This window comes from Globicephala melas, chromosome 12 (assembly GCF_963455315.2).
Source record: "Globicephala melas chromosome 12, mGloMel1.2, whole genome shotgun sequence".
In the NCBI taxonomy this organism is placed as follows: Eukaryota; Metazoa; Chordata; class Mammalia; order Artiodactyla; family Delphinidae; genus Globicephala; species Globicephala melas.
The window spans coordinates 33,933,532-33,949,164 of record NC_083325.1 but is presented as its reverse complement, the minus strand read 5'-3'; the positions used below and the strand labels follow the sequence as shown (position 1 = coordinate 33,949,164).

Here is a 15,633-nt window from a genome sequence, read left to right as displayed (position 1 = left end):
AGATCCATAAACACTTGGTATTTGTTTTCTTCCTTGTACACTTCAGAGGTGGCTTTCGTACTTAACCCGTTCCCATTCCTTTGACTAAGGAGCACTCACTCACGTGGCACTCTGCTGCTTCGGTGTCTCTGCCCTCTGAGACTTCAGCATCGAGGAGCCATTATGAAGCCCACTTTATTGGTCAGGCTTTGTGCTGGCTGTGGACGACATGCAGCCGTGAGAAAGGACACTGTTCCGGTCTAGAAGATCCTTCTAGAGGTTAAAGAAATGCACCTAGATTAGATCACCGTTATCTACTAGAGTGGGTTAAATGGAGACACAAGCTCTAGAGTGGTTAGGGGTTTAGCCTTGGGCCAGATCTGGATTACGATTCATGAGGAACTCTATTTCCTTATCTATAGAGCGGTCTGTTTCCTTTTCTGTGCATTAGGGCTATTGCAAGGATGAGGTGAGATAATTTAGAAAAGCACCTAGCATGGCATGTGCTCTCTGTGCAGCCTATAATCGTTAGTTAGTAAATATGAGTTATTTCTATTGGCTTCTAAAACAGTCTTTGAAAGATCCGTAACACATAAAGGGTTTTTAAAATATGGAGAAATTGATTTGTTTTTTACCATGATAATTTAACTTTAATGTCTAAGGGTTTGGTGAGGTTTAGTTGATTGAAACTAAAGGCCAAACACCGTTTCAAGTATCTAGTAAGTGCTCAATAAATGTTAGTTTTTATCATTACTATTATTCTTACTATCTAGACAAGGGATGGACTATAATTGACAATTAGCCCTGTTATTCTTTAGGGCATCTTGATTTTCCTAGACCGTAAAGATACTTTCTTAAATTATAGCACTTTTCCCCCCCGTATTTGCAAATCAAGAACAAAAACCTTTGCTAGTGACAACTGCCACAGAAATATTATTTAGAGAGCAGAGGGCATAATCTGTTTTGCGTGGGAAGTGAGAACTTGTATTAATAAAAATTGTTTCCAGCGTACCACCATTCAGCCATAGGCTACCAGCTTCATGCGATAGGACTGTTTAGGCTGCACTGCTCACCTGTTTAACTCTGAAGCCCACTCACAGAGTTCTGTGTCACTGCAGGGTTCTTTGGGGAAACAGAAGAAAAGAAAAAAGGGAAAGGACCTGCCATGCTAGGAGAGTGGGTGTATATGTTTTGGAAAAGTTTGGCTCCTGGGAATGAGAACAGGATGGGGGGAGGGGGAACCATGACAGGAGTGGCAATGATTGTTTGCCTGCTTGGGGTGAGGGGATCAGGATAAATGTCCCCTTGCTCAAAGAATGTCCTCCATAGCAAGTCATCACGGAGACTAGCATTCACTGAGCTGAGCCACCACTGCCAAGTGTGGAGTTAAACACTTAAGGCAACTTACTATTATTATATTTTAAACATCTTTATTGGAGTATAATTGCTTTACAATGGTTTATTAGTTTCTGCTGTATAACAAAGTGAATCAGCTATACGTATACATGTAAACCCGTATCTCCTCCCTCTTGCGGCTCCCTCCCACCCTCCCTATCCCACCCCTCTAGGTGGACACAGAGCACCGAGCTGATCTCCCTGTGCTATGCGGCTGCTTCCCACTAGCTATCTATTTTACATTTGGTAGTGTGTATATGTCCATGCCGCTCTCTCACTTTGTCCCAGCTTACCCTTCCCCCTCCCCTTGCCCTCAAGTCCATTCTCTACGTCTGCGTCTTTATTCCTGTCCTGCCCCTAGGTTCTTCAGAACCATTTTTTGTCTTTTTTTTTAGATTCCATACATATGTGTTAGCATACAGTATTTGTTTTTCTCTTTCTGACTTACTTCACTCTGTATGACAGTCTCTAGGTCCATCCACCTCACTACAAATAATTCAATTCTGTTTCTTTTTATGGCTGAGTAATACTCCATTGTATATATGAAGGCAGCTTATTTTACTTCACCTGCCAATACCTCTAAGGTATAAGTACTATTACTATGCTCATTTTTTCTACAGGGGTGAAACTCAGGCTTGGAGAGGTTAAATGACTTGCCCAGGGTCACACAACTATTAATGGGGAAGATGAGACTCTTATGAACCTAGGCAATCCAACTCCAGAGGCTAAACTATTCTCCAATGTAGGAGACAAGAAGTGAGGTATAGTACATGCTGAGGAGATGAGAAGGAGAAGGGCGGTAGCACTCAGAGAAACGAGTCGCCAGTGGGAGACATCCTGGCTTGTTTCCACACTCCAGTCAGTGGGTTGCCTGCTCAAATGAGGACCTGAACAGCCTTGCCCGCAGCCTTGTCCAGCGGGTGCAGGTACATTTCATTGTGTGGAGGGACAGGAGGCTGTCCCCATCTTGCACTATAGCTAGGCATCCGCATGCACCCAGCAGACTTGCTGGCTTTAGGTGCCCATGGGGAAAAGATGCTCCAGAGCCTTGCTGGGATGAAGCTTGTGGTCCTTGGACCAGCAGCACAGCATCCGCAGCTCCTAGGAGCTTGTTAGAAATGCAGAATCTCAGGCTTCTTCCCTACTAAATCCAAAACTACATTTTAACAAGATCCCTGGTGTTTTATGTAATACACATGGAAGTTGGGGTGGCACTGCTCTAGAAAGTTTTATCTTTACTATGCCCACCAAAGTCAAGTCGCCACTTTTCAGAGTGTGCTGATTTTGAACAGCAGGTGCCTGTCCCTAATTAACTGAGTGATTGGTGTGTGTGGCACCACAAATCTACAAAAGAACCGGAGCCTTGGATAATCAGAGGAGAGAAAGTTAGGTGTCGTCACAGACACAAGCCAGCAATTCTCAAACCTTTTCTTTCAGGAACTGTTGGATTTTTAGATGGCTTAAAATAAGAGAATAACTTGCATTGTTTTTCGAACTCCCAACTTCTTTCTTGCCCATTTTCCTGCTCACTATACTTAATAATCTCTTCATTCTCCCCAAAGACTTGCTAATCTACATTTCACAACCTCATTCCATTTGACTTTGCGTGCAAAGAAATCTGTGCAGAATATCATCTCTTTTTTCCTCCTTGACCCGTGGCATTTCCTCTTGCTCCAACTTCTGCCCCAGGAGGTGAGTCCCACTCTCTCATCCACGGTGATCCACCTTCAGCTGCCCTGGTGCCCTTCCTGCATACACCATGACCTTACCTCATACCTCCTTATAGACTGAGAGCAGAATGAAAGGGCATCAGTAGGGGATGAGGAGGGAAGTGCCCATGAGTGTCTGGAGGGAAGATCCCCGGGAAGCCAGGGCAAGTCAGGGTGGACTGGTGCCCCGCATTTAACCATGTCACGCTCATTGCAAAGGCTCTGCTCATCCAGCCACACAGACCAGTGAAGAGAGGGCAAACACGGGGGTAGAGTTCCTACAGAATGGAGACACCTTATCCTGGTTTATCTGGAGTCATTCAAGAGTGATGTGGTCCAGATGAACAGAATCCTACTTTTTTAAATATTAAAAAATTTAGGGACATTTTTAGTGAAAGTGTTTCCAGACTACACATATGCCCTATCATATCTAATTATAATCAACTTCAAGAAAATTGAAAGTCAGAAGGTCCATGAGTTATGGCCCTGCACCATATCTTTTCCTGTTTATACAGCCTGTTTGGTGTTCATCGGGCTGCTTTCCCCAATGCTAAGGGGCCCTGCTGTGCTACACTTCTTAGGTGCTTATTTTTTGCCTCTTCATAATCTTATATTTTTACAAAGCTTTCAGCGCACAAACTATAAGGCAGGAAACCAGATGAGTAAACTTTTAAAAACTGTGTCTAAAATAAATATAACAATTCTCTGATTAAGGGGCTTTTGGTCATTTCTCTGTGAAAAGTCTATGAGCTTTACCACATTTAATCTGTGATCCTAATCCAGTACATTTTAATCATCTTGGAGCTTTAAAACTCACTAATGCCGGACTCTCACCCTCCAAAATACTAGTTTAATTGTTCTCCGGTATAGCATAAGGCATCAGCATTTGTAAAGCTACCACGTGATTCCTCGTGTAGCCAAAATTGAGAACCACTGCTTCTAATCTTTTTTTTTTAACATTAAAAAAAAAAAAGTATTTATTTATTTATTTTTGGCTGCGTTGGGTCTTAGTTGCGGCACATGGGATCTTTCCTTGCGGCCTGCAGGCTCAGTAGTTGCGGTGCGCGATCTCCAGAGCATGCAGGCTCGGTAGTTGCGGTGCACGGGCTCTGTAGTTGCGGCACGCAGGCTTAGTTGCCCCGTGGCATGTGGGATCTTAGTTCCCCGACCAGGGATCGAACCCACGTCCCCTGCATTGGAAGGCGGATTCTTAACCACTGGACCATGAGGGAAGTCACCCACTGCTTCTCATCTTTATGCTAGAAATATTTTTTAAATCCTACTTTTAACTGTATCCTATATAATTGTTGAAGGGAGCTCTTTGATAAAGAAATGTTATCCTGTCTGTGTAAAAGTGTGTGTGTATACACACATGTATATATACATAATATACATATACACATGCAGAGCATATAGAAGTTTAAAAATGAATTATCTGGCAAGCTTTTGAAGCTATCACAAAAATAAATGGTGTGTGTGTGTGTGTGTGTCTGTGTCTGTCTCTCTGCCTGTCTATATGATCCCATGTGTGGGTGGCATTTGTGTTTTTTTGGTGTTTTTGTTTTTGTTTTTTGTTTTTTTTACTGACAAAACATTTATTTTCATGGTTAGATAGAACTTTGTGACCATTCATTAGTATATATTTAATATTTTGGGGGCAGAATATTTCAAGCAATGAACTTGTCATACATTACTGTAAGATTAAAAAAATAGGCAAAATACTGGGTCCTAAAATGCTTTCTAAGATGTTGATTCAGAACAAAAGTTTATGGTTTTATACTGTTTTACCTTTGCAGTTGAAGTGTATTCTGTTTGTTTCTTAGAGAAAGGTCGGGGATTTCCATTTTGTTTTATTGTTACTATAAATACATAGATTTCAGTAATATTTTTCAGTGCACGCACATCCTGAAGTTTCTAAGACTTCATTAAGAAGTTATGCTGTTTTTGCAGGGATTTTCCATGGTATTTAGTTGTAAAAAAAAAAAATGCTGAATGGATGAAAAATGAGTAAACTATGTGTTTTTTTCTTCTTTCTTATTCATCATTGCTATTTGTCCTCTGTGTGAAGGCAACTAATTTGCTGTTGTTCCCCTGAGGGGAATTCAAGTCAAAAAGTCATATTGAATTACTAGAAAAAGATAGTCCTATCTCAAAAGAACAAAGTGCAATGATTTAAGAAAAAAAAGGTGGAAAATTTATCTGATTTTTGGTGTATGTTTTATCTGTCCATGGTACTCTACTTGTACGAACACTTTGGTAAACTAAATCTGAAGTAAACTATAAATATGATTATTGATTGACTCCAACTGACAATCTTACTTTCCATGAATTTAGAAAGCCCAGTTTCTTCCTTTAATCCCATCAACTGCACATTAAAATTTTAACAAAAAATTTTTTTTGTATTCTGTAAAAATCCAGCAGATATTTTCATTCTGGGTCTTGGTTATTTAATATATTTCTTTCCATAGTTTTCACACACTTACATGCATGATTTGAGCTGACAATGAAGATAGAAGCTTCACAGAATGCATGATTTATGGGAAAGTTATTCCCAATGTATTTCAACAGGCTGGCAATCCTCCCCGAGTTACAAACACCCAAATTATGAACGACCTACACACACAGACACACACACAGACACACACACACACACACACGTCCAACTTGGATTTCTTAACTCCTGTCCTCCATGCTTTACATCTACAGGACGCATTTACTGTCATCACAGTTTCTGTGAGAAACCGTGGGGTGTTCAGAAGCATGTGACTTCCCAAATAGAAGCAGGGGATTGGGGTGGGAAGGGGATAGCAGGATGTAATCAACAGTTAGGAAAGTGACACTGGGCTGTTTTGAAAGATTGGCATCCACTGATCAAAATACACAAGCTACGTATTTTTAGACACTTTATTTCTCTTCCTGAAATTCTGCCATTAAAGATTCATTTACATGAACAAATCTTTTTAAAATGCCAGTACTTCTGGGAAGGTGAGGGAAGCATCAGTTTTGCATTTCCTAGTCCGAACTAATTCTTTCAGGTTGCTTGCTACCTAAACTCTGGCTCAGGTCAAGTAGACTTAAAGGCTGGTTATTGGGATTGGCGGGAGATGATGATGATGAGTGTTAATTCATAGCAGGAATAGAATCGGTCCAGGTGACGTGACCGTAATTGGGAGGCCAAGTGCCTCTACAAGGCATTGGGATACTTGGAAAGTCCAGGAAAGGAAAGCTACGTAGCAGAGGAGAGATACAGAAAAAGAGGTACTAAAGGCAATCATATATATTTTAATATTTTCCTAGGCCGACTCTATGCACAGAAATATGAGAAGGAACTCATCTTCCTCCTTATTTTTGCACTTTCTGACTTCCTGAATCCAGGGCTCACATGTCAGTTAGAACTCCATTCACTTAATGAATTACTTTGGCTTTTGATAAACAAGAATTGGAAACTATCACCATTCATAACAGACTTCTATGTGAAAATTTGTTCTAATGTCCAAGAGACCTGCTTACAAATTAACTTCAGAATATAATTGGTGCCTAAATTGGGATCTACCTGAATAGACTCATTGCTCGTCCGTTGTCCCTCATTCTCCAATCTTGGTTTGGAAAGTAGGGATTTGCTAGGTGGAACTAAAAGAGACACTGGAGGATGAGGCTTTATGTGGTAAAATTTATATAATATCAGGGCATGCAATGGAAAGGACACTGGGGACCCCACGGAAATACACTTAGAGGTCACAACTCTTAGAAACCTAGGGATGAGCACCCAAATCCTGACTATGGCCCCCAAGGCCCTGTGTGGTCTTGCTTCTCTTACCTCTCCAGTTTCCTCTTGTCCCTGCTTTCCCAGGTCCCAGTACTGTGGTTGTCTCATGCTTCCCCCAGACAGGCGGGGCCTTTGTACATGTGATTCCAATGGCCTGCAATACTTTCCCTGCCCTCTGCCCTTTTAGACTGTCCACTATACCTAATTGACTTTTCTCTACCCTTCAGACTTCTGCTCCAGATCACTCCCGCCTCAGTCGATGTCCTTTGTTCCACACACTCAAAGATTTATGTTTCTTTCTGATGGAGTACAGTTGCACAATTATTGCTGTGACTATTTTGTTTAACGTCTATGCCCTCTAACTGGAAAGCACATAGAAAGAGGGACTCTTTCTGGTTTGGTTCACCATTTGTGTCTCTAGGGGGTCGGCATTCGTGTTTGGGACATAGTAAGAATTAAGTACATTTTTGTTAAATGAATGAATGAATGAATGAATGATAGGAGTGACAGGTTGTACAAAAGGTGGTTACATATCCAGAGCTCACTTTTATTTTTATTTTAGAATTACTGTTTTTTTGGGGGGGTTATTTATTAATTTATTTATTTTTGGCTGCATCAGGTTTTCATTGCTGCATGCGGGCTTTCTTTAGTTGCGTCGAGCGGGGGCTACTCTCTGTTGCAGTGTGCGGGTTCTCATTGCGGTGGCTTCTCATTGCGGTGGCTTCTCTTGTTGCGGGGCACGGGCTCTAGACACGTGGGTTTCAGTAGTTGTGGCACGTGGGCTCAGTAGTTGTGGCACGTGGGCTCTAGAGCGCAGGCTCAGTAGTTGTGGTGCACGGGCTTAGTTGCTCCGCAGCATGTGGGATCTTCCCGTACCAGGGCTCGAACCTGTGTCCCCTGCATTGGCAGGTGGATTCTTAACCACTGCGCCACCAGGGAAGCCCCAGAGCTCCCTTTTAAGTGCTATATTTACTCTTTAGAAAAGGGGGCAGTAGGTTCATAGAGAGAGCTCCTGCCTGCAGGCTCTGATTCTCCATCTCTTCCCTGGGGTTTCTGTGATGTCAGGAGTCCACTAAAGGGCAGAGTGAGGCTGTGAGCTCATTCCACAGTGGTTAGCTATTGACAGATATCTGTCACTGTTTAACAAGCCTAAATTCAACTAGAAAGGAAAAGCCTCATAGCGAATCTCTGTGAAGCCAACCTTTGGAAGCGTAGCTAGACATTTCTTTTATAAGTGCCAAGAATATGTTTATTTAAAGCTTGCTCTTCTTAATCTTCTCCCCTGCTCACCTTAGCTCCATCTTTTTGATCCGTGCCATTGGTATATCTGTCCCATTGGTTATTTGTGAAGCCCCTTCTAGGACTTAGCACTGCCAGGGCAGGTACCAACAACACCTCATCTTGGTTTCCAAAGGAACTACCTCAAAATTTTCAGGAAAGACATGGTGATAAAATAAAATATATGAGAGTATGCTTACCTTTGATCAACTGAAAATCCCTTTGAACTGAAAACAAGGAAACCTTCAACACCTCAGGATGAGAAGAGATACAAAACGGAGGCTGAGCTAACAGAACCCTAATTAAAGTTAAATGTAGAAGTTAACCATTGGATTTAGACTATTACATATGTCTGTTGGCCTCAGATTTGAAGATATAGAAAGTTTACTCTGTTTATTTTGAAAATGTTTAATAAGACTTATGAGGTTGTATTATGTTTTCATTTATCTTGCAAAAACCTTTCTAATGTTTCCTAGGATTCTGTGACATGTCAATCTGTAACAGTATCAGATATTAATGTCCTCAGATAACCTGTTGCTGAAGAATTGCTGAGACAGGTGTGGAGGAATGCTGTGGGAAAGACTGACACAATGACTTGGCAAAACCAAGGCAAAACCACAGTTCTAGAGTTTTGTGTTTGTACCATATCTATAGTCTGAGTCTGGAGTCTGAGCTCAGGGTCAAATTGTCTGCTTAGAGACAGTTGAGATTCTTTACTGGGGTGAAACTGAGAGGTGTGTCAAGGGTGCGGGGAGTGGTATAATTAATTCATTGAGGGGAAAATGCAGAAGGAGACAAATAACTTTTGCTTTATTTTTTAAAAGGTAAACTCAGGAAAAATGGAGAAACAGCAAGAAATTTTAGTTAGGTAAATAGTTTTAAGTTGTAATTGCAGGGAGTAGGGGTGTATTTCTAAAGGGTTATGGTAAACATTATAAAGAAGTCTGATACTTTAACTCTTCGTCCATCTCTTGTCCAAGATGAGCTTCAAAATTCTAAGGAAACTTCCCAGCTTTGGAGAATGCTTTTTTTTTTTTTTTTGCGGTACGCGGGCCTCTCACTGCTGTGGCCTCTCCCGTTGCAGAGCACAGGCTCCGGACGCGCAGGCTCAGCGGCCATGGCTCACGGGCCCAGCCGCTCCACGGCATGTGGGATCTTCCCGGACCGGGGCACGAACCCGTGTCCCCTGCATCGGCAGGCGGACTCTCAACCACTGCGCCACCAGGGAAGCCCGAGAATGCATTTTAAAAAGTGTTTTCTTACGTTTCATTGAATTTCACTGGTGAATATTTTTCAAGAGTTTCATTTAGGTGTGTATCAAAAAGAATTGTAACAGCGGGAAATTGAAACTACGGTTTTCTCCATACAGTGAAAAAAAGATGCATTCACACATTCACTGAATAAGCAATTGACAAGTCTGTACCCTGTACACAGGGGTAACCCTGGGGTTAGAGAATCTTAGTGAGGAGTATGACCGGGTCCCTGTTTTCCCAATATTCTATAATCAAGTTGAGGGGACATACACGGAAATGAACAGTGCTAGTAGAGTATGAAGTGTGTTTGGGTGGAGGAATGTCAGGAGAAGAAAAATCACTCCGGACTGGGGAGGATTACTAAAGAGAGTTAGAGTCCAGCAAAAACTCCTTATAGGATGGGCTTCCCTGGTGGCGCAGTGGTTGAGAGTCCGCCTGCCAATGCAGGGGACACGGGTTCGTGCCCCAGTGCGGGAAGATCCCACATGCCGCGGAGCGGCTGGGCCCGCGAGCCATGGCCGCTGAGCCTGCGCGTCCGGAGCCTGTGCTCTGCAACGGGAGAGGCCACAACAGTGAGAGGCCCGCGTACCGCCAAAAAAAAAAAAAAAAAAAAACTCCTTATAGGAGATGACAGTTGAACCGAACCTAAAAGGTCACAGAGGAGTTTGCCAGGGAAACGGACTAGCACAGGGGAACACAAAGAGGTGTGAGAGATCTGTGTGTGCAGTGAGATCCCGAGAACGTCAGGTGGGCTCAGGACTGGGGTGGGGGGCAGGGCGTCGAGTGCGGTGCCCCCGGGGACCGGCAGAGGACGGGCTGCAAACAAACACACCCCGGAGAGAGATCACAAAAGGCCTTCTACGCCAGGCTAAAAAGTGTGACCTTTATCCTGAAGGCAAAGGGCAGCTGCAGAAGGATTTTAAGTGCCAGGGTTATACGATCAGATATGTGTTTTAGAAAAATCATTCTGGCAGCTATTACACATTCTAAATGAAGACAAAACACCTCCTTAAAGCCTCTGAAGTGTTCTAGCCGGTTCCTGAGAAAGGCTTCTTATAATTCTCACCATTTATCCTCTTAACATAACACAGAAACATTATCCCCTCTGACTTCTGGCTAAGTAGACACAGCCAGGATCTGGATAAGTGGGTTTGGGGTAGTTTTTACATTTTTCCTAGCAACCTGGCACACCCAGATAGCTCGACTACAAAGGAAACCCGACCTCCCCATACCGAGGGGATGTTTGCACCAGGGGCCCCTAGAAAGGCGGGAATGTTCTACACACCATTTAAGGGACGAAAGGCCATATTCTCTCACGGAGAAGTGCTATGTGAGAAAACAGACAAGAGAAAAACAGAAACCCTTAATATTGGATGAAAATGCAGCCGCCTCATAACATGAGCTGTACAGTCCTCGGAGGGCTGTGCACTGGCCATTGAAACAGCTTTCAAGGCACAACAGAATCGACTCAGTATCGAAAGATACGGTTATAACTGGCCTTGATTTTTGAGTCTAGGTACATTTTGGGACAAAGACTCTATTTCTAAACACTCGAAGAGGAGAAAAGTAAAGGTTAAGGAGAGAACGTGGCCTGAAACCGTGGAGTCTCGCTACCAAATTGTCAATGAAATGATCTTGAAGCGGGGTGTTTTCCAGCTTGGTTTCTAGCAAAACAGGAGGGTCCACAACCTTACATGTTCTTTTGCCCTGGCAGTTGAAAGTTCATCTCCCTAATTAGGAGTTTTGCCTCTGTGGCATAAAGAACCCTCTGATGGACAGCCCATTTTATTTCTACCTGCTGGCCCACTGCCACCAGAAGTGCCCAGCCCTTGTGATGTAAATGTCATGCGCTTTTGGGGGTTTTGTTTTTGCCTCCCTCAGAAAAGGTTTTGGGGACCGGTGGTCCTGAGGGAGAGAGGGAGTTAGGAGGGAGAGAAAAATGGGAGTCAGACGTTGACCTGCCGGGAAGGAGCCCCCGCTGACACGGTCAGTCTGACCCATTGAATGGACTGAATACGATAAATGCCGCTTTATCCTGCCTTGAAAGGCACGAGATAGCGCAGTCTAAATGCTTGGGCATGCTTAAATAGGCGACCAGGGATGTTTGAGTTGAGCATGTTTGAAATCTGAGCTCTCTGACAGCCTGGGAGCTGTCACAGGTCACCTGCCTTGCTCCGCTGGGACGGGCCCAGGTCTCACAAGAAATTGTCCATAGACGAATTGTAGTACAAATTCCTTTCTTTGTTGGTTGGCCTCTTTCACTAGACCATGGCCTATAAAATTTTGTAAAAACAATGCTTAAATATTATTTGAAAGGGCAAATGGCCCACGCTGAAAGGTTTGACAGTTTGACATATAGTGCATGGTTTCGAGAGCTCGCAACCTGAAAAGTGTGGCCAGGATTCTCCCCCTGCTTGTTAGAAGCCTGGTGTTTTTTAAACAGTGTTTTGTGGCTGCCCAGAGTTCCTCTGCTCCCAGCCATCTGACAGGCCAGGAGTCTGCTTCAATGATCTGAAATCCTTTTAGACTCATTTGTGAGAGAGCAGAAAAATAGCTGGCACCTTTGAATCCAGTGTCCAAAGAGCACAGAAGCAGGTAGTGCCAATTAAGGAGCCAGTTGGACGATCAGATCAAAGCAGATCACTTTAGAGTCTTCTGATAGCGCCGGAGCCAGTGCCCAGAGAGAGAAGGGAGCCCGGAGTGGCACTTCAGTGAGGGGACGAGGGGGAATTTGAGTGGCCCAGTCTCATCAGAGCCAGGGAAGTCGCAGGGAAGTAGCTTTCTGCATTAGAATGTGGCCCGTGTGCGGCTCAGCGCCCGTTGGCTGCCTCTGCATAGCCAAAGGCCATTTTCAGGAGCCTCTGGCCCCTCAGTCACTGGCCTGCTAGTTAATTGCCACACGGACTTCATGACACATGGGCAGATAATATGACATTTTCGGTTTCTGTCACTAGCAAACGCCGCAACGTTGCTTGCACTAGTTGCTAAGAAGCTGTCAGAACGCATTAGCAATTGGCTAAAGTCGCCCTATGGCATTTCCTCATAGCATCAGCAAAACGAGCATAAATCACCCACTGGAGCCTACTGCTATCCTAATGAGGCTGTAAGCTTGTTTATGGACTAGCATCATTTTTATGATTATTTCCACCTTTTCAGTTTGCCTTCATTTGGTGGCAGGAGAAGTCAGCTCCAGGAATGAAGTCACTGCTGACATTTTACAAATGTGGCTCAGAGCTGCTGCCTGCTGCCGTGTGGTCAGCCGGCGGTCCTCCAAGTTTGTTTAGTGATCTTAAAAATAAAAAGGAAATAAATCCTCCAGAGACCGCAGAGAGGTGACTGTATCAAATTGCAGAGTGGATGGAAATGTGCAAGGTACAATTGACCATTGAGACTTTCCTCTGAGGTGGAGACGTTTCGAGATCAATTTTCCATTTTAGAAAGTGGAAGAGGTTAAACAATTTATTAAAATCTATGAAAGTGTTTGCTTTGAGAATCGTCTGTTTTATTATGCTCTCCTCCTTCCCCATCCTCTCCGTTTCCCTAACTTGTGTCGGGAAGGAGCAGGGTTTATTGTTTTAGGCTTTTCTGAACATGCACCAGTATTTACACTGGATTGAAAGCATTTGCTTCCAATGAAAATCTTGTCTTAGATTACAACCCAGCAGTGTAATTTCCCTCCCAGATGGGAGTAAAGTAGCTGTATTTGCCTAAAAACAGTAGGAAGAACAAACTGAGCATTAAGCCAAGGCTGTTTTTGGCTTGAGCTAATGATGTAATAGAAACCTTTTATTCGGGAGAGGTCACTGCCAGGGACTGAAGGGGGGTGATCTGGCTCTTGCTTGAAAGGTTTCTCCATTGTATCTACATAAGTCTTCACTTAAACAATTCTGTTCCTAATGCTTCTGCTTTCATATGGCAGAAATAAACAGGAAAGGTTCTGGTGAGTGTTACACGTGGAATGCAGAAAGCCTTCCTCTCCTAATGCAGTATATAATTCAGGTGCCCTCAAGGCACGCTTTCAGGGATTCTTTTGCCTGAGGTAATGGGAAGCTAAGGCTGCTTTAAGGCCTTGATTATCTATTGATGCACAAAGCTGGAAAAAAGTCATCTCCGTTGGATTATAGTAGATATTTCCATAAATTATCAATGAATTCTCTTCAAGGCAGGCACGAGGCATTGCCTGCTAAATTAATCTGAAGGGGTTTTGAGATGGAGAGAAAGGCTATTTTTTTTTTTTTTAAGGTTGAAAACAATCATGGGCGAGGTGGTGAAAAACTGTTTCCTTAGGTCAGAAGCTTTTTAATCAGTGATCAAGTAATATGTTTCTTTTCCTTGGTTACCTTTTGCATATTGAAAGTGGATTAGCCCACTGAAAATTTAAATGCTTTTGAGTTCGTTTTTTTTCTCATGTTTTTTTAATGAATTGTTATTTTATATGGTGAATTGCTTCTCTGAATAAAAAGCCTCTTTAAATATTGGACTTTCTAAGAATTTATTAGGCAAATCCAAGGAGACTCCTTATAAAACACTTGGGTAGGGCTTCCCTGGTGGCGCAGTGGTTGAGAGTCCGCCTGCCGATGCAGGGGACACAGGTTCGTGCCCCGGTCCAGGAAGATCCTACAGGCCGCGGAGCGGCTGGGCCCGTGAGCCAGGGCCGCTGAGCCTGCGCGTCCGGAGCCTGTGCTCCGCAAAGGGAGGGGCCACAACAGTGAGAGGCCCGCGTACCGCAAAAAAACCACAAGAAAACAAAAAAAAAACACTTGGGTATGCAAATCAAAGGTGCGGTGCGGTGGAAGGAGCCCTGGTTTAGGGATGTGGGTGTCTCGTCCTGCCTGGACCACCCCCCTTGAGCAAATCATCCAGCAGGATCACAAGTACTTTCTTCATTGATACAGTGAGGGCTTGGGAATTGTGGGTCTTTATGATCTTTTTCACTGAGAACGCAGCTATGATTCCATGGACCTTTCACAGAATATACGATTTTTGTCAACAAAACATCGAATACAATGAAATTATGGATTTTAATTTGATAAAAATTCAGCAGAAAAGTTCTGCAAAAGTTTTGTGTTTGTGGCATATGCTGTCATCCTAGCAGAAATGTCGAAATCAGTCTGTCTCTCACCCAACAAAGTTTTTAAACTTCAACTCAGTACAAGTCAAGGTAATTCAGGGGGCAGTTTTCCTTTGGGGGGAGGGGTGCCGGGAGGAGTTTCTTGAGGGAACTCTGTTAAGAACAACCGATTAATGACAACCTAACTACTTTAGATTCGACTGAAATAACTGAAATCAAAATAGAGAATTCTTCAATATCCTGTGATAAACCATAATAGAAAAGAATATGAAAAAGAATATACATATGTACATATATAACTGAGTCACTTTGTTGTACAGCAGAAATTAACACAACATTGTAAATCAACTATCAATAAAATTTTTTTAAAAATAGAGAATTCTTTTTGTGTGTAGGATATTTAGATAAAAGAAGCAAGGAATACAGAAATTCATGACGCGATCCAAAGGAATCTGAGGCTAGTTCCCATGTGCAGTCTTACCAGAGTTCTTTGGGCCATGTGCACGGGTCTCCCAGTAAACCCAGGGAGTGTGCTAGCTCATTGTTAAGCCTCGCCACTCTAACTCTTCTTTCTGGGCCCAGATCGACCTGTGCCTTTTTAAAAGCCAGTAGTTTCCACTGAGAGAGCTGGGGTACCAGTTTGACAAAAGCTAAGCTACTTTTTAGGGTAGTATGTTTAGTCCACTCTTGTTTTCCCTTTTAACATTTGTGCCTAAACGCCAAGTGTTTACTTTCCATTTGTACCTTATGACTTATTTTGGACACTGTGATTATATGAACTGAAATTTCACTTTTTTTTTTTTCTTATTCAATATGCCATTTTAAAAGGAATACTACGTTCTTTACCTTATTGTGTCACAGAGCCAGAAAATTATCTAGAAGAAACAAATGTTATAACAAAAATCAATGGAAAAGTAGTATCCAGTGTATAGGAATGTGTAAGCAGGTGACTTTTTGGTGAGAAAAATTTAAATCTAGAAGAAATTTTTCAGAAACTGCCTGGATTATTAGGGGAATACAGTCCCAACTGACTATTCATTTAACATCCCTTTATTTGATTTAAATAGTCATTGTTTTCTAATTAAAAATCGATTTCAAGAGTTTTTCCCTTACTAAACTTTATGCTCTCTTTCTATGACAAGAAAAATTATATTCTATTTGAAGCATTCGTATGTCAGACTG

The 15,633-nt window shown here is 42.8% G+C and overlaps 1 protein-coding gene across 1 annotated transcript in view; it reads left to right on the top strand.

Annotated features, from left to right (window-relative positions):
- MEIS1 (Meis homeobox 1) overlaps positions 1-15,633 on the top strand; it is a 136,397-nt gene that overhangs the window by 59,523 nt on the left and 61,241 nt on the right. The window lies entirely within an intron of this gene.